This window comes from Schistocerca piceifrons, chromosome 3, assembly GCF_021461385.2.
Source record: "Schistocerca piceifrons isolate TAMUIC-IGC-003096 chromosome 3, iqSchPice1.1, whole genome shotgun sequence".
Taxonomy (NCBI): Eukaryota; Metazoa; Arthropoda; class Insecta; order Orthoptera; family Acrididae; genus Schistocerca; species Schistocerca piceifrons.
In genome coordinates this window covers 701,127,534-701,141,414 of record NC_060140.1, presented here as the reverse complement: position 1 = coordinate 701,141,414, position 13,881 = coordinate 701,127,534, and the positions used below count along the sequence as shown (strand labels likewise).

The 13,881-nt window shown below is 41.9% G+C and overlaps 1 long non-coding RNA gene across 1 annotated transcript in view; it reads right to left on the bottom strand.

Moving 5' to 3' along the window:
• Window positions 1-3,097: 3,097 nt before the first annotated feature.
• The window catches only part of LOC124787769, a 28,513-nt gene continuing 17,729 nt past the window's right edge, over window positions 3,098-13,881 (bottom strand). The window contains exon 3 of the long non-coding RNA XR_007016008.1: window positions 3,098-3,184. This is a non-coding gene — a long non-coding RNA (uncharacterized LOC124787769). The remainder of the gene's footprint in view (window positions 3,185-13,881) is intronic.

The following is a 13,881-nucleotide window of genomic DNA, read 5'->3' as shown; positions in this document are numbered from 1 at the left end:
CCAGTTCGGATCTCCGGGAGGGAACTGCCAAGGGGAATGTGAATATGAGGAAAAAGATGAAGTTACCAATTGGATAATATTGTATGAGTCGGAGCTTGGAATATCAGAACTTTCAAGGTAGTAGGAAAGGTAAAAAGTCTGAAAAGGGAAATGCTAAGGCTCAGTCTATAGTGAAGGACAGTGAAGTGAAACGGAAAGAAGATAGGATTTTATTCAAAGAAGATAAGGATTTCTGCTCAGAGGAATATAGTGTAATTTGAATAGCAACAGAAAATGATATGACGGGAGTAGGATTCGGGCCGGCCGAAGTGGCCGAGTGGTTATAGGCGCTACAGTCTGGAACCGGGCGACTGCTACGGTTGCCGGTTCGAATCCTGCCTCGGGCATGGATGTGTGTGATGTCCTTAGGTTAGTTAAGTTTAAGTAGTTCTAAGTTCTAGGGGACTGATGACCTCAGAAGTTAAGTCCCACAGTGCTCAGAGCCATTTGAACCATCTGAGTAGGATCCGCTACGAATAGAACAGACAGTGAGCTACTGTGAAAATGACAGTGAAAGGGTTGTTCTCATCAGATTCGACAGCAAATCAACAGCGACAATGGGAGTTCAGGTATACATGCCGACGTCGGAAGCAGAAGATAGAAAGACAGGGAGTGTATATGAGGATACTGAACCTGTAATTCAGTATGTAAAGGGAGATGATAATCTTACAATCATGGTTGACTTGAATGCTGTAGTAGGGAAGGAATAGAAGAACGATTTTCTAAGGAATATCGGATTGGTAGCAAGAAAGAGAGAAGAGAAAGACCTATTTAGTCCTGCAATAAATTTCAGATGTATAGTAGCGATTGCTTTGTTCAACAGCCACAAAAGCAGGAGGTGCACTTGGAAAAGATTCGAAAACACAGGAAGATTCCAGCTGAAGTATCCGATGGTTATATACAGTTTTCTAAATCGTATATTGAACTGTATGGCGTATCCAGGAGCAGATATAGATTCAGATCAAATTTTGGTAATGGTGAAGAGCAGGCTGAAGTTTAAGACAGCCGTCCAGAGAAAGCATTTGGGAAGGATGTAGGATACTGAAGAACTGAGGAATGTTGAGATGTGTTTGAAGTCCGCTAAGGATGTGACGACCAGAGTAGGCAGTTCGGTCAGAGAGCAGTGGAGTTATCTAAAAGGAGCAATTGCAAATGATGTTGGACAGACAAGCATAGGTATTAGAAATGAAGATACGAAGACATCTTGGGTAAGGGAAGAAATACTCACTTGATCGACGAAAGAAAGAAGTGCAAAAATGTTAATGGAAACACAGGAATACAACAATATAAATCCGTTGGTAGTGAAATAGGAAGTACAGGGCAGCAAAGGTGATATGGCTCCAGGAAAGATGAATAACTCGAAAAAGATATGATTGTTGGGAGGATTGATTTCGGAAATTGAGAGCATGGACGGTAACATTAAGAAGTGCAATGAGAACTCCTCGGTTAAACGCAGAGAACAGAGAGGGTAGCTAAAAAGACTACATTAAAGGCGTCTACGAGGGAATGGATTTGTGTGATGACGTGACAGGGGAAGAAATTGGAGTCTATATGGAACACACAGGGAATCCACAAGTAAAGTCAGAATTTAAAAGAGCTCTGGGAGGAGCTAAGATCAAATAAGGCAGAAGGGATAGATAATACTCTATCGCAATATCTCAAGTCATTGGAACAATTGGCGACCAAACGACTATTAAAGTTGATTTGTAGAATCTATTAGACTGGCGACGTACGATCAGACGTTAGGAAAATCATCCGCACAGTTCCGAAGATACCAAGGGCAGATAAGAGCGAGAACTATCTCACAATCAGCTTAACAGCTAATAAATTGCTGACAAGAGGAACAGATAAGTAAATTGAGGCTCTGTTATATGACGATCAACTTGGATTTTTTAGAAGGTAAAGGCACCAGAGAGGCAGTTCTGACGTTAAGCTTCATAATGGAAGCAAGACTGAAGAAAAATCATTACATATTTAGTATATTTGTGGAACTAAATTGCGTTCGATAATGTCAAATGATCCAAGATTTTTTAAATTCTTACAAAATATGAGTAAGCTGTAGCGAACGGCTGGTAATATTCAATTTGTACAAGAATCAAGAGAGGATGACCGAGAACAAAGTGCTCGGATTAAAAAGGGTGTAAGACAGGGAGGCAGTCCTTCGCTGCTGTTTCATCTATACACAGAAGAAGCAATTACGGTAATAAAAGAAGAGGTCTAGAGTGGGATTAAAATTCAAGGTGAAAGAATATCAGTGACAAGATTGGCTGATGAAACTGCTGTCATCAGCGCAAATGAAGAATTACAGGACCTGTTGAATGTAATGAATGGTCTAATGAGTACAGAATATGGCTTGAGAGTAAACTGGAAGAAGAAAAAGTAAAGAAAAGTAACTGAAATGAGAATAGCGAGAAACTTATCATCCAAGTTGGTGATCACGAAGTAGACGAAGTTAAGGAACTGTGCTACCTTAAAAGCCAAATAACCCTTGACGGACGAAACAAGACATAAAATCCACACTAGCACAGGCAAATAGGGCATTCCTGCCCAACTGAAGCCTTCTGCTATGATGCTACCTTAAAAGCCAAATAACCCTTGACGGACGAAACAAGACATAAAATCCACACTAGCACAGGCAAATAGGGCATTCCTGCCCAACTGAAGCCTCCTGCTATGAAACATTGGCGTTAATTTAAGGAAAAAGTTTCTGAGAATGTACTTTTGGACCATAGCATTGTAGGGTAAAGTATTGCAGACAGTGGGAAGACCAAGACAGAATAGAATCTAAGCATTTGAGATGTAGTGCTACAGAACAATGATGGAAATTAGGTGGACTGATAAGGAATGACGTTTCTCCGCAGAAATGGCGAAAGAACAAATGGCAAACACTGACAAGAAGAAGGTACGGGATGACAGGACGTAATATGAGACAAAGGGACTAAGTTCCATGGTACTGCAGCGTAAGAAAGATTGGTCGCTGCTTCAGAAAATACTGCCATAATTCACTTGAGGTTTTGTGATGTTTTAGGGTAAATTGGCGTTGCACAGCACGTCTTACCTGAAATATGTTGTCAATGAGCTGCGCTCTGTTACCGTTCGGCGTCTGCCTCTTCGCCCTCTCCAAGTGATGACCCTCTCGTGAATCCTGAACAAACGTAATGCTCTTAATCACAAACCCATTACACTTTGGTATGAAAGCTTAAATCAATAATTAATTCAACTAATTTAAAAAAAATTACAATTAGTTGTACAACAATATCAACATTAAGATTTTTTTGTTAACAAACATACATTATAATTTTAAAGTGTTAAACAGTTGCATTTTACTATTATGCGTTGCACAGTAAAAAGTACTCATTAGTGTACTGCAATTTAAGATTTTTTCTCGTTTGTTTCACTAATGGGTGACAGAAGGGAATGACTATCTATATACCCCAGTGACGTTATTATCATCTCAATTTTGTCTGTACGCTACTTAAGAAAGCGACATACCACTGACGGATATTCTTAAATTATCTATAACCTTGTTCTCGAAAATTTCTGACGGATATTCTTAAATTGTCTATAACCTTGTTCTCGAAAATTTTTAAGTAGCTTTTAGCGATATATTTATCATCTTTTGTCAGTATATCTCAGTTTACAGTTCTCACTATTTCAGTGAAATTCTCTTCCGGGTCATACAAGCCCTTCACCAATCGTCCTGCTTATCTTCGGGTGTCGATCTGAGTGAGCTCTTTACGTAGCCTCAACGGTGATCATGACGTGATAATAATAAGTATAATAAACTGATCCAGAAATGACTAATATACTCAGTCAGCACTTAAAGAAACATTTCTGAGACCTACTGATCGCTGCTAATTCAACAAGTGACATTTTATTTATTATAACATAGCTGAACATGACAGTCCACCGGGAAGGGTGCCTAGTATATATACACTCCTGGAAATTGAAATAAGAACACCGTGAATTCATTGTCCCAGGAAGGGGAAACTTTATTGACACATTCCTGGGGTCAGATACATCACATGATCACACTGACAGAACCACAGGCACATAGACACAGGCAACAGAGCATGCACAATGTCGGCACTAGTACAGTGTATATCCACCTTTCGCAGCAATGCAGGCTGCTATTCTCCCATGGAGACGATCGTAGAGATGCTGGATGTAGTCCTGTGGAACGGCTTGCCATGCCATTTCCACCTGGCGCCTCAGTTGGACCAGCGTTCGTGCTGGACGTGCAGACCGCGTGAGACGACGCTTCATCCAGTCCCAAACATGCTCAATGGGGGACAGATCCGGAGATCTTGCTGGCCAGGGTAGTTGACTTACACCTTCTAGAGCACGTTGGGTGGCACGGGATACATACGGACGTGCATTGTCCTGTTGGAACAGCAAGTTCCCTTGCCGGTCTAGGAATGGTAGAACGATGGGTTCGATGACGGTTTGGATGTACCGTGCACTATTCAGTGTCCCCTCGACGATCACCAGTGGTGTACGGCCAGTGTAGGAGATCGCTCCCCACACCATGATGCCGGGTGTTGGCCCTGTGTGCCTCGGTCGTATGCAGTCCTGATTGTGGCGCTCACCTGCACGGCGCCAAACACGCATACGACCATCATTGGCACCAAGGCAGAAGCGACTCTCATCGCTGAAGACGACACGTCTCCATTCGTCCCTCCATTCACGCCTGTCGCGACACCACTGGAGGCGGGCTGCACGATGTTGGGGCGTGAGCGGAAGACGGCCTAACGGTGTGCGGGACCGTAGCCCAGCTTCATGGAGACGGTTGCGAATGGTCCTCGCCGATACCCCAGGAGCAACAGTGTCCCTAATTTGCTGGGAAGTGGCGGTGCGGTCCCCTACGGCACTGCGTAGGATCCTACGGTCTTGGCGTGCATCCGTGCGTCGCTGCGGTCCGGTCCCAGGTCGACGGGCACGTGCGCCTTCCGCCGACCACTGGCGACAACATCGATGTACTGTGGAGACCTCACGCCCCACGTGTTGAGCAATTCGGCGGTACGTCCACCCGGCCTCCCGCATGCCCACTATACGCCCTCGCTCAAAGTCCGTCAACTGCACATACGGTTCACGTCCACGCTGTCGCGGCATGCTACCAGTGTTAAAGACTGCGATGGAGCTCCGTATGCCACGGCAAACTGGCTGACACTGACGGCGGCGGTGCACAAATGCTGCGCAGCTAGCGCCATTCGACGGCCAACACCGCGGTTCCTGTTGTGTCCGCTGTGCCGTGCGTGTGATCATTGCTTGTACAGCCCTCTCGCAGTGTCCGGAGCAAGTATGGTGGGTCTGACACACCGGTGTCAATGTGTTCTTTTTTCCATTTCCAGGAGTGTGTATATATATATATATATATATATATATATATATATATATATATATATATATATATATATGCACTTGCTCCTTAATTTTGACCTACGGAATATGATATCAGCAACTCATTACGACCAGTATTGTAAGATAGTTAAAATGTTATTAACAACGCAAAAAGGTATGTGATACGCAAATAGAACAGCTAATTCTCGAAATAGTAAGACTGAAGAGTAATAACAGATAAAATGAATCGTGCACGAATCCTACACATATGACATGCCATACGGTTAAATAAACATTACCATCAATGTACCACACATAGGTTTTAGGGTCTTCTTTAAATTTTTCCAGGAGTTCCTCGACGGAGTGGATGGAGTGAGCCTAGAGGAAAATCTTTAATCTAGACTTGAGATTGAGGTGATTACTGCTAAAATATATGAATTCTTGTGGCAGCGTATCGACAATTGATGCAGCAGAATGCTACACGCCTTACTGCACAAGAGTCAATGAGATGCGTTCCAAATCCAGACCGGATTTTCTATCTATTATCAACTGAGTGAAAGTTGCTAAATCTTGGGAACAAGCTGATATTTTTAACAATAAATGACATTAAAGAAATATGTATTGAGAGGCCAATGTCAGAATTCCCAGAGTACTGAACAGACGTCTACAACAGGTTCGCGAATTTCACCAATAATGATCGAACCGCCTTTTTCGGAGCCAAAAATACCCTTTTCAATCAGAAGAATTATCGCGAAAGATACCATGCAAAGTAGAGTGCTTTCCGTGTAGAACTCTCACTTATTTCTGACACTGTTCTAATGGAAAAAAACAACATTTAGTTTTTCAACAAGATCCTGAACATGGGCTTTCCACTGCAGCTTACTATTTATCTGTAGGGCTAGTAATTTGAACTGTACAATCTCACTAATCATATGCCAATTTTTTGTAATCGAAATGTCAGTTTTTGTTGAACTGTGTGACAGAAACTGTAAAAACTGAGGCTTATTGGGATGTCGCATCAATTTATTTTCTACGAGCCATGAACTTATGTCTTGAACTGTAGTAGTATTTACTGTGTCACTAGTGCACACAACATCCTGAACTACCAAGCTAATGTCATCAGTAAACAAAAATATTTGAAGATCACCTGTAATACCAGAAGCCATATCATTCATATAAATAAGAAACAGTTGCGGTCTCAGCACCGTCCCCTGGGGCATTCTTTACGTAACTGTGCCCCACTGGGACTGCACGTTGTAGCCATTCTTAGTACTGCGCAGAACGACCTTCTGCTGTCTGCTCTTAAGGTAAGAGCTGAACCAATTGTGAGCTACACCTCTTATTCTATAATGGTCCTACGTCTTAGTCAAGTCAATGAAGACGCCTAGCGATCGCAACCTTTTATTTAATCCGTCCAGAGACTCACAGAGGAAAGAGACTATAACATTTTGAGTTGTTAAATTACATCTTAAACCAAACTGTACATCTGACAGCAAATTATGTAAACCGAAACGCTCAATTACCCCTGTGTATACAGCATTTTCATTAACTGTAGCAAACACTGATGGTATAGAAATGGGCTTAAAATAGTTTGTATTATCCCTTTCTCCTTTGTTATGAAGTGGCTGAGTACTTTTAACTGTCAGGAAACTGATTCATCCGAAAGGAAAGAAAGTTACAGATATGGCTAAGTACTGGACTAACATCAACTGCAGTACTTTAGTATTCTGCTAGCTACCTCGTCTTATTCATGAGAGTCCAGAGTCCTTAGTGATTTAAGCATTGACACAATCTTCCCCTTGTCACTTTCATGGAGGAGTATTTCAGATAACAGTCTCGGGAAGCTATTTTCTAAGATAGTCATAGGATTCCCTGTAGGAACTACGCTCCTATTTAGTTCAGCTGCTATACTAAGAAATTGATTGTTAAATATTGTACCTATATCCGATTTACCAGTAACTGAAACATTGCTACTACGCATTAACTTTATATCCTCAACCTGGTGCTGCTGACGAAACACCTTCTTTATGACCGACCTTATGGTTTTCATTTTATCCTGAAAATTAGTTGTTCTATTTGCGCACCACATACCTTTTGCGTTGCTAATAACATTTTTAATTACCTTACTGTTTGTAATGAGTTGCTGCAGCTCGATTGTGACTGCTTCTAACGTTTTGACGTACCAGTTTGTCCTACATGGTACTCTTAACCCCTCAGCAATCCAGGCTGCCTGTTAGTGCCAATCCCTGTTTGAAACGTTCTATTTGAATGCAACTTTCAAAGAGCATGATAAATGTGTCGAGGAAAAGAAATTGGAAATTTGTGTTAAGGACTATGGGACCAAACTGCTGAGGTCATCGATCCATAGGCTTACGCACCACTTAATCTAACTTAAACTACTAATGCTAACGACAACACACAAACCCATGCCCGAGGGAGGACTCGAACCTCCGATAGGAGGAACCACGCGAACCGTGACAGGACGCTCAAGACTGCACGGCTACCACGCGCGGCGTTGAGGAAAGCATTATATTTATCGTCTAGGTTAGAAGCATTATAAATATCGTGCCACTCTTGTTCCTTAATGAGTTTAAAAAGATCTCTGTTGCAATTGGGTTAGCTTTCCTAGACAGTTTACAACTACATTTAAAATGTGATTGAGTAAAGAAACTTCTTGCGTTGAAATCTGTGTGTCGTGATCTGAAAATTCATTCATCTTTTTGCTAACAGAATGCCCCTCTGGTAATGAAGAATGAAACCAAAATCTCGTCTATGGTTGTGCTACTGTTCTCCTGCACTCTCGTTGGAAAGAGTACAATTTGCATCACATAATAGGAATTAAGGAGATCTACCAGCATCCTCTTTCTGACACACTCGCTTACACAACTGATATTGGAGTCATCACGTACAAGGAATTTTTGCACTTCCTATAAATTGCACCAGGATCCCTCTCTAGCATGAACAGAAATCAGACAGGGGACCTATAAATGACAACAGTCAGAAATTCCAGTTTCTTTAAGCAGTAGTAAAACGAAGATGCAGCTCTTACACCAGATACTCCAGGAATTTTCCCATGAGTGCTCCCACCGTCTCCCACTATACTGTCACCTGCAAGCTTTGCCAACCTCCCCTTCCAATACCAATTGGGGCGCAGGCCATGCCTAGTAAAACCCGATCTATTGATAGACAAATCTGACACCACTGCAATGTGAGCCATGCCCTCCGCCATCAGTGCCTTCTGAAGCCTCACGTTAATACTCCTGACAGCTGTATTGAGGCCGTTCACGACGGCCAAACAGTTGCACGAAATGCACATTTGTACCACCAGTTTGAGTAGCTACTTCTTTCAGGTCACCATCTATATTATACTCCCCGTCCCTATCAAGGCTATTCACATCTCCCCTACAAAAACTACCTGAGCCTTATTCGTTAAATTACTGTATAACTGTGATCGAGCGAGGTGGTGCCGTGGCTAGCACACTGGACTCGCATTCGGGAGGACTACGGTGCACTTCCGCGTCCGGCCATCCTGATTTAGGTTTCCCGTGATTTCCATAAATCGCTCCAGGCAAATGCAGGGATGGTTCCTTTGAAAGGGCACATCCTTCCCCGCCCTTCCGTAATCCGATGAGACCGATGACCTCGCTGTCTGGTCTCCTCCCCCAAACAAACACCCCCCTCCCCTCCTGTTTAACTCCTCTATGTTAACAGTCACCAGAGCCAATCCTACACAAGGCTTCACAATGCTAGTGACCTGATAATAACACCCCCAACTCTTCCTGCAACTGCTGACAATCGCCTCTGCCACGAGAACTACTTAGCAGCAGAACTATCTTCTTTCTATTAGAATTAGCAACTGACGCAGAATCGCTAACTGCTGAGATCTGCTGCTCTGGGATGAGGAACACATTCTTCTCAATAATTAATTTGTGAGGGTTAAAAGACTAACTCGTGAATACCACTGAAACACCGATTTCTGGAATGTCCAGCCTATCCAGCAGGTTCTCCAATGTTCAGCTCTGTTCGCGTGTAGACAAAAATAAATCGAAAAATTTTTAATTCAGAGAAAAGCCTAAGTTAGTCTATGATCTCAGATAAGGGCACTTCAAGAATGATATCAGTTCATAGGGAGAAACGATAGGTCATGTGAACTAACCGAAATGCAGAGTACGCAAAGTTGAAAAATCGGAAAAGAATTGGGATTTTACGAAATGCCACTAGGTAGATCCAACAGTCTACAAAGTTACTCAGTGACAATACAGGATAACAAAGAAAATTCAGAAACGTAGAATTTGGTCCTCCGAGATTGTTTACACTGCGGAAGATCATACAATTGTTCCTCCTTTCAATGGTCGTTGACATAGCAGGTGCTGTGATAAGTGATTGCAGAATTTAAAATCAACTAAAATCATAACTGGACCTCTTCGAACAGGTCCAGTTTATATAGTGCAAAAGAGCCCGCTCCCCTTTCACATAATGTGGGAAAAGTAGATGGGTCGTCGGCCCATGGCAGACATTAATAACTGCGTAATACTCACTCTTCGTACAGGAACTAGCAGTTGGAAAGATCCATTATTATTTGGTTACACTATCTGAGATAAATCACCGGATACCCTAGGGACCAGAAGTATGAAACCGTCCGAGGCTAACTAAAGTAAAGAACGCACATAAAACTACTTTTGGTAAAACCACATGCCGAAGTCGTTGGAATATCATTAAGGAAATGCAACGATCTACGAAGGAGGTAGGTCACAAAAGCCTCGTTAGACAGAATTGTGAGTATTGTTTGTCAATATGGAAGCCTCAGTCCCTTCGTCCACATCATTCGTGAATGGAGCAAAAAGGGGATACCCGTAATACCCTAAGCTATACACAAAGTAAACTTATTTGAGTGTCAGGATATCAATATAAACCACGGTCAGTAACCCGTAAAACTATCTTATCAACCCACACGTAACGCTAGATTTTTCTTCAAACCGACTTTATAAACAATTTTGAAGTCTTTGTCAGTAAGAACACATTGCTCTAATCTGACGTTTGCATGGTCCTAGTACGGTACAGCAGGGATAGCTTACTGGACTGCAATGGAGCGTCCCGCCGGTACCTGAGCCGGGCCAGTGACCTATGCGGTTGGCCGCTTCCCAACTACCCACGTGGTCCACAGACAACTTTCTCCAGCCGCCCATTGCGTAACGCTAGCGCTTTGTTAGTGGGCTGTATGACTCGCCACTTGTTCGCGACTCTGCACCCGTGCCGATACTTCCTGGTTACACAATTGCACTAACAGCAGTATTAGATGCTAGGTAATGAGTGGCCAACCCACTTTTGTGTGCGAACAGTAGTTGCTTTTTTTGGATTACTGAGTAATGTGCCCTGCAAATAAAGAAAGATCGTTGGCTAGAGAGACGTTATAGGCGAATTATTATCTCGGCTGAGGAAGAACACGTTGGGGAAGGTATTCTGGAATTGGTTTGAAATTATATTACAAAATTAAGAGAAAATTCTGCAAGAATGGGCTGGTGAGGTGTTCAAATAATTTTCAAGTTGGAAAACACTCTGGATTACAAAGTTATTTAATTTCAATAAAGCCTTTCGTCCTTTTGGGGCATTATTACATTGCCTACAAAACAAGAAAACCGTTAAGGACAAATACACAGGGGCGTTGTCCCATCTTGTAACACTAACGCGAATAAATAATGTAAAACATGCTTTAAAACTTACGCGAAAGTAACAAGGTACAAAACCACTCCGTCGTAGAGTCCAAGGAATTATAGGTTGACCTCAAGCATATTAGCAGACATCGCCGTAGCAGCACAGCATTGGAGGACGCTTACAAAAGTATAAACACAGTATCAGCTGCGCACGGCACAATACATCCATTAGGTCTCACGCAGATATGTCTGTGACAGACAAGAAAGCGCACGTAGAGCTTGGGTTGCAAAAGATAGCAAGATGACGCACAAAAGTAGCCATAAGACGCTTACATGAATATAAAGTTATGTAAAACAAATACATTAAAATACGTATACCCACAACATATGAAGTCATACAAATTACATAAACCGAATATATACGGAAAAGGAAAAAGATAAACTGATGGTAGCATGATACATAGTGAGTCAAGTTATAAAGGCCCAGTAATGCTCAGTAAATTGGCTAAAATTTAAAGCGCGCGTACACCGCATACATTAGTAACCAATATCTCCAAACATCAGCCACCAGACTCAGGAGTTTCGAAAGGAAAGACTTATCCCCAGATACTAAGAAAAAAGAAATATAAAAATTTAAAAACAAAATTATTGGCGTCTTAATGCGTTCTTGGTTCCACGTAATTTCTATGACTTTTTATACTTCGCACAAACACGTGTTTTCTACTTGTTTTACATAGTGCACGCCTAACGGCTAATTTTACCCTCCATTTGGTTATCTATCCACAATAGTGCTCTGTGTGCTTTCCATTCTGTCGTAATCATGTTTGCTGCTGCTACGGTCGCAGGTTCGAATCCTGCCTCAGTTATGGATGAATGTGATGTCCTTAGGTTCTAAGTCTATGAGACTGATGACGTCAGATGTTAAGTCCCATCGTAGTCAGAGCCATTTGGCCATTTGACCATCATGTTTGTGTGAGCGTTAAGCGAACGTATTGTGCCGTGCTCAGATGACAGCGCTATTATACGTCAGTAGGCGCGGTGCTGCTTTGGTGGTGTCTGCTGGTGTCCTTAAGGTCTATTTCCAAGCTTTTATGCCTCTACAACGGATGCTTTTTATATCCAGCTACTTTTGCGTAAGTTTTAACATTTTTTTAGTTTATTTATTCACATAGTCGTACAAGATACTACCATCCCTTCTCTCTATGTGTAGCTAAATGATTGTTTTCTTCTTTTGTAGACAGTCCGACCATGTCCCAAAATGGTGAAATGCGTTATTGAAATTAAATAACTTTAAAACCTCCCGATTTGAAATAATTCAAAACACTTGCTGTACCAGCCGACCAGAACACATTGGAAAAAATTTTACTCCAAGTCAGCGTTATCAGAATGCAACCATTGATTCTGAATCTTAGGCGTCGATTCGTTGTTCTGAATATCACATCCAATATCTGGAACTTTGCATACTGACGGTAAACTCTGTTGTATTACTCCTACGCATGACGGTTTTTCAGGTCGCGTGTTTGAGCATACTATAGCGCTGAAGGGCTGGAAAAGCGTTTCTTTATAGAGTAGGTCTTGGAGCATTGTAGAGCTCGCCTTTTTTTCCACTTAAATCATTGCCAGCAGGGAGTGGAGTAAACGAACTCTCAGTTGGGAAAGATTAGTAGCGGGTTACCTATTCAGCCATTTGCATTACAACTAAGACAAAAAACCTTTGTCACAACTGGTGGACTGAAGCTATTTTTATGTTGTATCTGGAACAATACGACACATAAAAAATATACAGCCTGATTAACGTAAAACTTGCACTGCATATATTGCGATTAAAAATGGCTCTGAGCACTATGGGGCTTAACATCTATGGTCATCAGTCCCCTAGAACTTAGAACTACTTAAACCTAACTAATCTAAGGACATCACACAACACCCAGTCATCACGAGTATATTGCGAAAATGGAAAGTGCTGTTAATGTGTGGTTTTCACAGAATCAACTGGCAGTCAGGGGCTCGTATCGTTAGCCAATCAACAGATTCTAGTAATAGAAGGTGTATTTTTTGTGCAAACATACACTTTTTCAAATCGAACAATGCCTATTGACATTACAAAATTAAAAGTAGAGTGAATCAGAATGTCAGTGAGGTCTGTTGCAGCGTTCTAGTGCTGGTCGTTTACGAGATATCGTCTTTTGAAAAGTTCCCACACCGACACTTGTACAGTAAATGTGGTAGCACACACTAAAAAACATCACAAGCGGATAGACTAGTTATGTGGATTCTGACCAGTAACAAGACAATTGACCAACACAGGTTATGTTCACAACGACCAACGGCAGTGGCAATGCACTCTTCCAGTCTGATGCTAGCATTTCAGCGTAGACGTCAGAGTACGTTGCAGTAATACGCCGATGTACAGGTCCTCTGCGTGCAATCCTACAATTTGGCAACAATTTGCGAAGACACGCAGACGATTTCATCCCCACATTTCCCACTTAAAATGTCTTAAAGCATAAATCTACCGATCATGGGTCAGTAAATTTTAACATGACATTTAAGCATGGCGAAAAGTCTAATCAGTTCTTTACAGGCAAGTAAAATAAAATTAATTAATCCATATATTGTTTTGAACATCAGACTACTTTACTGGGAACGATTTTGTTGGAGTTGGTATGGCGTAGCCCTCCTCCGACCTTTGAAATGACTTACCCAGCCAGTTATGGGAGGGATATACTGTCTATCACGGATTCTGAACTAGGGTACAGATACAATGCTTAAATGGTAGTTTATAAAGCTATGAAAAATGTGCAGAACAGCATTTTACCTATTCTCTAAATCAACTATCATCGAAGTCAGA